This window comes from Apium graveolens, chromosome 7, assembly GCF_009905375.1.
Source record: "Apium graveolens cultivar Ventura chromosome 7, ASM990537v1, whole genome shotgun sequence".
NCBI lineage: Eukaryota > Viridiplantae > Streptophyta > Magnoliopsida > Apiales > Apiaceae > Apium > Apium graveolens.
The window spans coordinates 70,433,550-70,445,202 of NC_133653.1; positions in this window are offsets into that span (position 1 = coordinate 70,433,550).

Below are 11,653 nucleotides of genomic sequence, written 5' to 3' on the forward strand. Positions count from 1 at the left end.
ACTCAAGTAACAGAAAATAGATTTTATTCAACACACTAAACTCTGTTACAATATGGAACTCTCCTCTCTCAGTGATGAACAAATTATCACGAGAGCTGCTAGGGTTACAATGAATAATAATTTCGATTATGATAACACATATAGTGTAAACCCTATGCCTCTGTTTATACACTACATAGTTATAAGATAAAATTCTAATTGATATTGAATATAATTCTGCTTCCTAAAATATATCAATCAGTTATCTTTTCTTCCAAGTATTCTATTATTCATAGAATTCTTTCTTCATGCATATCTCTTATTATATATGTCTTGATCTTCTTTCCTTTCAATCAGCCGCCTTCCTTATCTGAAAGTCTCCTTAAGTCCTGATATTATCTCCTGATAACTTAAGTTCTGATAACTTAAGTTCTGATATCTTAAGTTCTGACTTCAGTATAAGTATTGATTTCTAGTTAAGTATTTATTTGTCCTGTTAAATAAGATCTGAAAACTAAACACAAATTATATGAGACATGACATCACAAATATATCTAACACTGACGATGCCATCTGATTATATACCAAAGAAAGAAGAAATGTCACTAAGTAATCCTAAAACTTATACTTTCCTATTCTAATCTGATCTAAATCCTAACACTACTCTTCCTTGTTGACTATTCATATCCTAGGTGATCTCCCTATCTTATCCTAGTCCTAATGTTCTTATTTTCAGGGACCAAACCTACAACTCTGAAGACAAACCTGTAACGCCCTCCAGACCCGGGGTATAAGTCTGGGGGTTACTAGCTAATCTCCAAACCTGTACAATCTGAATAATAATAACAATAAAATGTATCTAAACCCCTTTAACACTAACCAGGATCTTTTTAGGTTGAAGTATAAAAACAAGAACCACTAACTACTTTATTACAAACCAAATTTAAAATCTTACAAACTCTTATTATTACAAACTATTGTCTAACCAGTTTTAAACTAATTTTATTTTTTTATTCAAACACACACACAAACTATCTACACTCCACCTGTTCGAGCAACTCAAAGCTTTCTTCCTAGATTGGGATCAACACCTTGGGTATGAGAGGATCCCGAGGCTTGACCCGCTTCTTTACCACTCGAGTCCTGATGGGTTTCATATTCCTTCTTAACTGATAATAATAAGGTGAATAACAACAAAAAGGTGGTGAGCCAAAATTGCTCAACAAGTCCGCAAAAATAAATAGTGTTAAAGCTGTTTAAATGTATCGGTAATTTGGGTACATCTGCAAAGATATAACCCTACGAGAATAGAAAGAAGGCCACTGCTGGCGAGTACAAAGGAATTAAACTGGACACAAGTTCGCATCTATACCCTGCTGATCATCCAGGATACAGTGCAAATCTATATTTCACTATATAGATCCAATCGGGCACCCAGACACTACGGCCCATCTCAAGGATCCGATTATGTCCCGGTCCTTAAGATTAAGTAAAGCTTAATCCCTAAAATATCATTATCCAGTCCATGGAGTAGCAACCAGAACAATCGGTATTGTTATGGATAAAAAACTAATATATATAATTGTTGTATTTAGTACTAAGGAACGTGAGCTTCAAGGCTCGATTTGACTGCTCTTGTAGTTTCGTGACTCAATCTGCCTTAACAAGATGCCTACGTACCTTGCTGATTGCCAAGGATCAAGTCAAAAAACGTAGTTCTTGGTTTGTGGGGTGAGGCCCCTTATATAGATGTGGGAGTCCTTGAATTGGACTTGGTATAGGAGACTTGGTGGACAAGCCTCTGAATTAGGATAGACTTAGGAGTCCTAGGAAGTAGGAAGCTGATTCCTTATCCTTTTAGGTCCCCTTGAGGCTAATCTATAAGGATTTATATCCTTATCGGGACTCTTCTCAATAGCTGATTTTTCCCTTATTAATTAATTACGAAATTAATTAATAATCAGGGCTTTTGGGCCTTTTTTATTCCACCAGGCCTGATCTGGTCCATCAGGCTTAACCTTTCTGGTCTGAATATTATACATCTTATTATTGGTCCTAGCAGCCCATTAATTATAAAATTAGGACTTATTTATCCCTATCATTTGCCCCCCAACTTTTGGGAAACATTGATTAGGTTTCGCGGAAGTTAAATCTATTCGTTCCCTTATAGGGTTTCGTTTTACGTAAAGTGTGGAGCGACCTACACATTTACAATGAATCTTCCTTTTATTCAGAAATTATCTTAATTTCCAGGAATTTTTCCCTAATTTTCTGGGATTTTTCCTAATTTTCTGGGATTTTTCCCTAATTTTCTGGGATTTATCCTTAATTTCTGGATTTTTCCCTTAATTTTCTGGGATTTATCCTTAATTTCTGGATTTTTCCCTTAATTTCTGGAATTTATCCTTTATTTCTGAAAATATTAACATTTTTCAGAAAATATTTAAGGAATTTTTCCTATTTTCCTGGATTTTTTCCCTAATTTCTGGGATTTATCCTTTAATTTTATGGATTTATTCCTTATTTCTGAATATATTAACATTTTTCAGAAATTATTTAAGGAATTTCCTTATTTTTCTGGATTTTTTCCCTAATTTCTGGGATTTATCCTTTAATTTTCTGGATTTATTCCTTATTTCTGAAAATATTAACATTTTTCAGAAATTATTTAAGGAATTTCCTTATTTTTTTGTAATTTTCCAGGATTTTTTCTTCCCTTTTTCTTCCTTTTTTCTTCCTTTTTTCTTCCTTCTTTTTTTTATATACAATTTTCGACCAGGAATCCATTCGACCAGGATCCTGGTCGAATTAACCTCCATATTGCCCTGGTCGACAGCCTTTCGAGCAGGAGTATTTCGAGCAGAAGTCCTGGTCGAATTTCGGCCAGGATTTTTTCCCTTTTTTTTTTTTTTTGTCGACTAGGATGTTTTCGACTAGGATTTTCGTCCCTTTCGGTCAGGATCTCCATTTTTGACCGAATTAACCATCAACTTGTGCCTTGATCGAAGCTTTTTTGAGCAGGATTGATTCGACCAGGAATATATATTGTCTCCTGGTCGACAGGGTCAAGGAACTAATTCTATTCTGGTATTTTGGTCGAAGGAATATCATTTTTGACCAAGAATTTTGGTCAGAATTCCTTTCTTGACCGAATTAGCTTCTTTTATCAGCCCTAGTCGAGGGAAATTCGAACTCAGAACATTCGACCAGGATTTCTCTGTGCTTTCTGGTCGACAGGGCCAAGAACGTATGCATGTATATAAATTTTTGTACACACTTGGATTTAGGCCCCTTATGCTGGGCTAAAACTTGGGCCCATTTTAACTGGGCTCATTCTCTTACTGGGCTTCACAGGCCTTTCAATTGGGCCTCTAATTCTGGGCTTTCAATTTGGGCCAACATTTTGGGTTCAGGCCAAAAAAATTTTTTATCTTAGTGGGACTTCTTTTCCACCCCTAAAATCATTTGGGCCTCTTTCAACACTTGGGCCCTTAACTGGGCTTTTGTTTTCTAAACCCAAACTCCAAATTACTCTAGGATTGTTTCTGGATTCTTCCAGAATCTTCAAAAAAACTCAAGTTTTTCTCTTAATTTTTCCAGGAATTTTCTGGATAATTCCAGAACCTTCTTATTTTTGGGCTCAAATGGGCTTTTTGAGGCCCAAATCCCCTTCTTCTTGGCTATAAAAAGGTGGGATGAGAGTGTGTTTCCTCACACCTCTCATTTCACTTCTCCACTCATCCTACAAATTTCTCCCTTTTCTCTTCCTTTAGTTTTTTTTGGCCACTCCTCCCTTCAAGACTTTCAGGTTTTCTAGGCTTTACTAATGGCTGACAAGAATTCCGAGAGAGCGGCGAAGATTGCCTCGGCTTCAAAACGAGGTAAGGATATCGAGATCCGTTCTTCGTACATGTCTTTAATCGATATGATTAACACTAGGGGGGATGAATATCCCTCTACTGCACATCTCGATTCTTTTAATCATTGTAACACTTGGCACAACATTGATTTCAATAAACTAAATGCTCGTTATAACGTCCTTCCTCCTTTTAGATTAGTTCCAGTCTCTGGTGGTGACCGTACTTACCACTGTAGACCCGACACTCTCTTCATTTACACAGATGCCCTTAATGCTGGGCTTAGGTTTTCTTTCCATCCTTTTATTCCTCATCTTTTGGCTGATTTACAAATCAACCCGTGTCAGCTTCCTCCAAACGCCTGGAGGAATATTCTATGTTTTATGGTTTGTTGTCTTAGGGAGGGCTTTCCTCTTTCTGTAGCCGTTTTTAGGAAGGTCTTTCAGTGTTATAATAGTTCTTCCAATATCTGTGGTTGGGTCTATGTCAAGCAAAGGCCCAAAAGCAAACATATCTTTAACAGCGCCTCTATTCCTGATAATAATCAAAATTGGAGGAATAGTTTCGTTGGGTTACGTCGGAAAATGGTGACTGGGGCACACTTTTTCGATCTTCCTTCGGGAAGGTCAGTGATGGTAGCCTCAAATCCATTCACTTAACTCCTGAAGAAACTATTATTTATAATGGGCTTACTCAGGATGATGGCACCACCACCAGCTGGACTCTCTTAGAGGAGTTTTCCCTGATTCATGTGGGACTATCCTCTGTTTCTCAACAGGGTATTTTTCTTCCCTTCTCAATTTTACTTCATTTCATGCATTATTAACATCACTTATTTTGTCCTTTGCTTTGTTTCAGCTGCTAAGGAGATTAACGAGGACAATGTTCCTTTGGTTGAGGAAACAGCTAGGATGAAGAAAGCTCGGCTCGCAGGCCTAGACACCCGGGGAAAGGCCACGGAGCCTATCTTTTTGAAGAAGCACAAAGAGCCTATAGGGGAGGCTTCAACTGAAGGAGCTGGAGGCCATGGTGCTCCTATCACTGCTGCTGCCCCTACTGCTGCTGCCACAGGCGCCTTTCAGCCTCTCTGGGGATTCCGCCGAGGGGACACCGTAGTTGGTTCCACGAAACATGCTTGGGATTGGTCCTACCATAGCGTGACTCCCAAGGACTTTACTGATGTGGTGGCCACCCCTGATCTTGAGAGGATTAAGCTCATGGGAGCTCAGTCTCTGGCTTCGGTATGCCTTCTCTTTTTTGAACTTATTTTTCATTCTTGTAGCATTTTCTTGCCTTATACTTTGTTAATTGCTTTGTTCCAGTCTAACGCCTACTTTCAAGGCGCTGTGAGGCAAGCCGAATCGTGGAAGCGGGCTTCTGATAAGGCTGATAATGCCCTCAGGAGGCTACAGAAGAAGTATGCTACCCTGGAGAAGAAGCTCAAGCGCAAGGAGGAAGAACTCGGAGAGTCTAACGCCGAGCTGGTGGTACTTCAGGCGGAGAAGGATAAAGCTATAGACAACTATCTGGACTCGGAGGAGTTTGCCCAATCCATGAGGATTAGGGATGATTCAGTCTTTCCCGGGTTTTTTAGGACTGGTTGGGACACGGCCCTTGGGACCGTGAACGAGGCTTGTCCTGATATTAACCCGGCGGACTACATCTGCCCTGATGACGAGGCTTTGCTACAGAGGTTTCGTACCCGAGTAGTTGTCTCGGACCATGTTCCTCAGGATCCACTCCTTTCTCCTCCCGAGTCTTCTTCCAGACCTGCTGAGGACGACAGCTCTTCCTCCTCCTCCGAGACGACAGAGACATCCAGAGAGAGTGGAGAGGATGATGATATGGATGCTGAGGGCACCTCAACTTCTTAGAGCTTTTTCAGCCCTGCGTGGCTTGTTTTATTTTCGAGACCTTTTTTTATCAAATTTCTTGTAATATTTATCTGATCTTATTTTATCACCTTTTATGCTTGCATCCATGCATTTGGTTTTTATTCGTTAGGCCACAAACATACTTTGAAGAATTCATGAATTTCATAAAATTGTCTGGGATTCGTCCCTTACACAAGTCTTAATAAACTTCGTAATAAAACTAAAACATATAAATCCTAAGCAAGCAAAGCTTCAAGGTGCTTTTCAACCTACTTGCCATCCTGACGAGTGAGAATCGTATCCGGCTGCCCTACACATAGTAAACCTTCAGGTTTTGTGCATGCCAAGTTCTCGGGACTTCAAAACCATCCATAGTCTCTAGCTTGTAGGTTCCTCTACCTTGAACACTCTTGACTCTGTACGGCCAATTCGGGGCAAGCTTCCCTTTTTGTCCTACACCAGATGCTTCTATCTTCCTCAAGACTAGATCGCCTTGTTTAAAAAACCTTTCTTTAACCCTTAGGTTATAGTAGAATGAAGCCTTTTTCTGATATTCTACTATCTTTGCATGTGCCCTATCTCGCACTTCATCGATCAGATCCAGGGCTAACCTTTGCCCTTCCTCATTTTCTTCTGCATTGAAAGCCTGAATCCTTGGAGAGGAATGTGATATCTCTACTGGAACTACTGCTTCTGCCCCATATGCCAACATGAAGGGAGTTGCTCCTGTCGTGACTCTACAGGTAGTCCTGTAGGCCCATAATATTGGAAGTATCTCATCTACCCAATTATTTCTTGACTTCTCGATCCTCTTCTTTAGTCCATCCAGGATTATCCGATTTGCTACCTCTGCTTGGCCATTGGCTTGCGGGTAAGCCACAGAGGTGAATCGTAACTCAATTTCATTTTCTTCACAATACTTCTTGAATTCCTCATTGTTGAATTGTGTCCCATTGTCAGTGACGAGGATACGGGGAATTCCATATCGGCACATAATGTTTTCCCACAGGAATTGTGCAACCTGCTTAGTAGTGATTTTGGCCAAGGGTTTGGCTTCGATCCACTTGGTGAAATAATCAATGGCTACAATCAGAAATTTCCTTTGTGCCGTGGCCATAGGAAAAGGCCCTAGAATATCCATCCCCCACATGGCAAAGGGAATAGGCGAGTTGATAGAGGTCATCATCTCGGGGGGTTGTCTAACAACTGGTGCATGCTTTTGACAGCGATCACACTTCTTCACATATTCTTTGGCATCAGCCATCATTTCTGGCCAATAGAAGCCTAAACGGGTTATCTTATGAGCCAAGGCCCTGCCCCCCAAGTGCTGCCCATAAATACCTTCATGCACTTCCTCAAGAGCCAAGCGTGCCTCGTCGGGCCTGAGACACCTCAAGTAAGGAACCACGAAAGATCTCTTATACAGAATTCCATCTATCAAGGAGTACCTTAGTGCTCGAATAGTTAACTTCCGTGCCTCAGTTGTATCACTTGGCAACCAACCGGTCTGAATGTGAGCCTTGATGGGATCAATCCATGACGTCCCCAAGCCTAAGGGAGCCACAAGCTTAACATCTATGCTCCGTATCTTCAAAACACGGAAGTACACACTTCCTGAACTTTCTTCAATCTCAGACGAAGCGAACTTTGATAGCGCATCTGCTTTAGCATTTTCTTCCCTTGGAATGTGTTCAACATGGCATTCATTAAATTGGGTCATCACAGCCCTTACTAGGCGAACATACTTATCCATCGTATCATCCCTTGCCTCAAATTCTCCCTTTACCTGGGATATGATCAGCTTCGAGTCTCCACGGACCTTTAAGTTTTTGACTCTAAGTGTCCCAGCTAGACCAAGGCCAGCAATCAGGGCTTCATACTCTGCTTCATTGTTTGTGGTTGGGAAGTCTAGCTTCATAGCATACTCAATTAGGAATCCATCAGGGCTTTGCAAAACCAACCCTGCTCCACTGGAATTTGTTTTTGATGCTCCATCAAAATAGAGAACCCAATATTCTTTCTCCTTGTCCCCATTGTCGACTCCCTTGTCTTGAGGTATGGTATCTTCCTGCCCCCCGACTTCTTGGTTGGGTATGGTACATTCTACCACGAAGTCAGCTACTGCCTGGGCTTTTATGGTCGTACGTGGCTTATACTTGAGATCGAACTCTCCCAACTCTATTGCCCACTTAATCAGTCTCCCACTTGCCTTCGACTGTGAATGATGTTTTTCAGCGGCTGATTTGTTAGCACTTCAATCTGGTGAGCTTGAAAATAAGGACGCAACTTTCTTGAAGCCATTACCAAGGCTAAAGCGAATTTCTCAATAGTTGAATAATTCAACTCTGCACCATGCAAGATTTTGCTGACATAGTATACGGGTTTCTGGACTTTCAGTTCCTCCTTAACCAACACCGCGCTCAAGGTGCTTTCTGAAACAGCCAAGTACAAGAATAAAACTTCACTCAGAACTGGCTTGGCCAACAACGGGGCCTGGCCCATATACTTCTTTAACTCTTCAAATGCCTTCTGATTTTCCTCACTCCATACAAAGTCTTTAATGTTCTTTAATGACTTGAAGAATGACAAGCACTTGTCTCTTGACTTGGAGATGAATCGTCCTAGCGCCGCAACCCTTCCTGTGAGCTTCTGTACATCCTTGACAGTTTTTGGTGGTTCCATATCCAGGATTGCCTTTATTTTATCGGGGTTGGCCTCAATTCCCCTCTTTGAGACCATCAATCCCAAGAATTTTCCCGATCCTACTCCGAAAGCACACTTCGTTGGATTCAACATCATCTTGTGGTACCTTAGGACCTCAAAAGCTTCCCTCAAATGGGTTATATGATCAGTCTTTAATAGACTCTTGACTAGCATGTCATCAACATAGACTTCCATAGTCTTCCCAATAAGATCCTTAAAAATTTTATTCACCAACCTCTGATAGGTGGCTCCTGCATTCTTGAGACCAAACGCCATAACAAGATAACAATAAACACCAAAGTCAGTGATAAATGATACCTTTGGAATGTCATTCTTATGCATTTTGATCTGATTGTATCCGCTAAATCCATCCATGAAACTCAGCATCTCATGTCCAGCAGTGGCATCAATCAAAGTATCAATTCTAGGCAGCGGGAAACATTCTTTGGGGCATGCATCATTCAGATCAGTGAAGTCTATACACATCCTCCACTTTCCATTAGCCTTCTTCACCATTACAGGGTTTGCTAACCACTCCGGAAATTGAATCTCCTCAATGAAACCAGCTCTAAGAGCTTTTCTACTTCCTGTTTTATAGCCTCCTGTCTTTCCGGGGCAAAAAATTTTTTCTTTTGTTTCACTGTCTTCCGGCTTGGATCCACGTTTAGCTTGTGAGTAATTAACTCCGGGTCTATGCCTGGCATATCAGCTGCTGACCATGCAAACACATCACTATTTTCTTGTAAAAATTTCACTAACTTCCCTCTAAGAGGCTCCTCTAATGTGGCTCCAATGAAAGTCATCCTCTCAGGATTCTCGGGGTCTAAAGGAACCGAAACCAATTCTTCTGCTGGTCTTCCTCTATTCTCATCATTTTCTCGAACATCCATATCTTCAATAGGAAGAACCTGCCCCCCGACTCCATCTGCCCTCAAAGAGGCCACATAACAGCTTCTAGCCATTTTTTGATCTCCTCTCTCTTCTCCAATCCCGTTTCGGGTGGGAAACTTCATGACTGAATGGTAGGAAGAGGGGACTTCCTTAAAGGCATGTATCCCTGTTCTCCCCATGATAGCATTATAAGTTGAACTAGCCTTTACCACCACGAAATCCAGCATCTGCGTTGCTTGCCTTGGTTCCGTACCTATGGTGGTTGGCAATTTGATTATCCCTTCCACAGGACATTCTACTCCAGCAAATCCATATATCGGCATGTCGGTTGGTGTCAACTGGGAGTCGTTATACCCCATTCTTAGAAAGGTGTCGTGGCGCAAGATATTCACAGAAGCACCATTATCCACAAGGACCCTCTTAACCGGGCTATTTCCTATTATCGGTGTTATGACCAGCGGGTCGTCATGGGGAAACTTCACACCCTCTAGGTCGGAATCATCAAAAGCCAATGTTACTTCTGTCCTGGCCCTCTTCGGGGCTTCTCCAACAATATGCATAACCTCCCTAGTATATGCCTTTCTGGAATTTTTGGACAATCCAGCAGCAGTTGGACCTCCAAAGATCGTGTTTATCACTGGCCCTCGAGGGCGTCGCGGTCCTCCAAAAATTGCATTTATAACCGGCCCTCTAGGTTGGGGATTCCGCCCCTGATCGTCTTGGTCTCTCCTACGATCTTCAAAGTTCTTCCTTCCATTATTATTTCTATCCCCTCTATCTCCAGTATACTTGTTCAATCTTCCTTTTCAAATCAAAAACTCAATTTCATCTTTCAATTGCCTACACTCATCGGTGTCATGGCCAACATCTTTGTGAAACCTGCAATACTTGCCCTTATCTAGCTTGGCGGGATCAGCCTTCAAGGGCTTAGGCCAGCGAATATCTCTGTCTTTCTCAATCTGACTTCTGGGAGCATTCAGCTTAGCGTATTCAGTGAACTTTTGCCCAGGTCCTCCCTTCTTGGGGGTTGAATCAGGGTTTTGTTCGGTTCTAGGATATTTGTCCTTAGCGATATACTCTAAATCAGTTTTTCGTTTCTTGCCTCCAGTGGGCTCATTACTTACTACGGTCTTCCTCATGCTTTCTTCAACCTTGATATACTTCCCTGCCCTCTCTTGGAGTTGCAACATGTTTTCTGGGGGACGTTTGGCCAAGGACATCTTGAAAAACTCATCCCTAGTTCCTTGTTGCAGTGCTATCATGGCTACCTTATCATCAAGGTCTGGGACTTTTAAAGCCTCCTTCGTAAAACGATTCAGGTAATCCCTCAAGGATTCCTTAGCTCCCTGCACAAGACTCATAAGAGATGCTGAACTTTTCTCATGGACTCTTCCACTGATGAATTGCTTAATAAAAGCCTGACTTAATTCTCTGAACGATCCAATAGAATTTGGGGGTAGGCGAATGTACCATCTTTGAGCCATACCCGACAGGGTTTGAGGGAAGGCCCGACATTTTATAGCATCATTCACGGGTTGCAGTAGCAGTGCATTAGAGAATGTCCTAACATGATTAGCGGGGTCTCCCGTGCCATCATAGGCTTTGATAGTGGGCATCTTGAATTTCCTTGAGATATGGGCATTCATTATCTCTTCTGTGAAGGGTGGAGTTGGATCGTCAGGATCTCCAAGGGGAAGGAGATTGCTTGGATCAGTTCTTGGGACAGCAGCCCTTCTTCTTACCGGACCATCCAGGTCTATGATAGGAGGAGGATTTTTCCCCTAGGAGGTATGTGGGGTCTGGTGGCCTGGTGAGTCTCCAAATCACGCCTCAGCCTTTGGATTTCAGCCTCATGAGCCCTGATCCTTTCCTGCACTACTTGGGGATTCGCCCCTGGGGTGCTTTGGGGGCGTTGCCTTCCATCGGCCATTGGCTCTTTTCCAGGACGCCTCCTTCTCGGGGCCACTTCATCATCCGAAGATTCGGAGTCTCTCTCAGTGTATGGACCAGAAAATTCCCGATCCTCAGGGATAGGACCCAAACCTCGTATATAGGGGGCGACCGCCCTCGTGCTTCGCTTCGCCCAGCATATCCGCTTCCTCCAACCTCAGGATGAAGGGGCATCCCATAAGGGGGGTTAGTAGTAACAATAGTTGAATATTCATACCCGACGGGTCGAGAATTCACAGGTATATGTATTTGTTGAACTTGAGGATTCGTACCTTGAATCGGGGGAGTTGTCCCTTGTAGCTGGGGTTGAGTTGCCCCTGTCTGGGCTTCCTCCTGAGTAGATGCATAAGTTGAATGGGGAGGAACCTCCACGGTTGATGAAATCACCTGGGTTGTCTC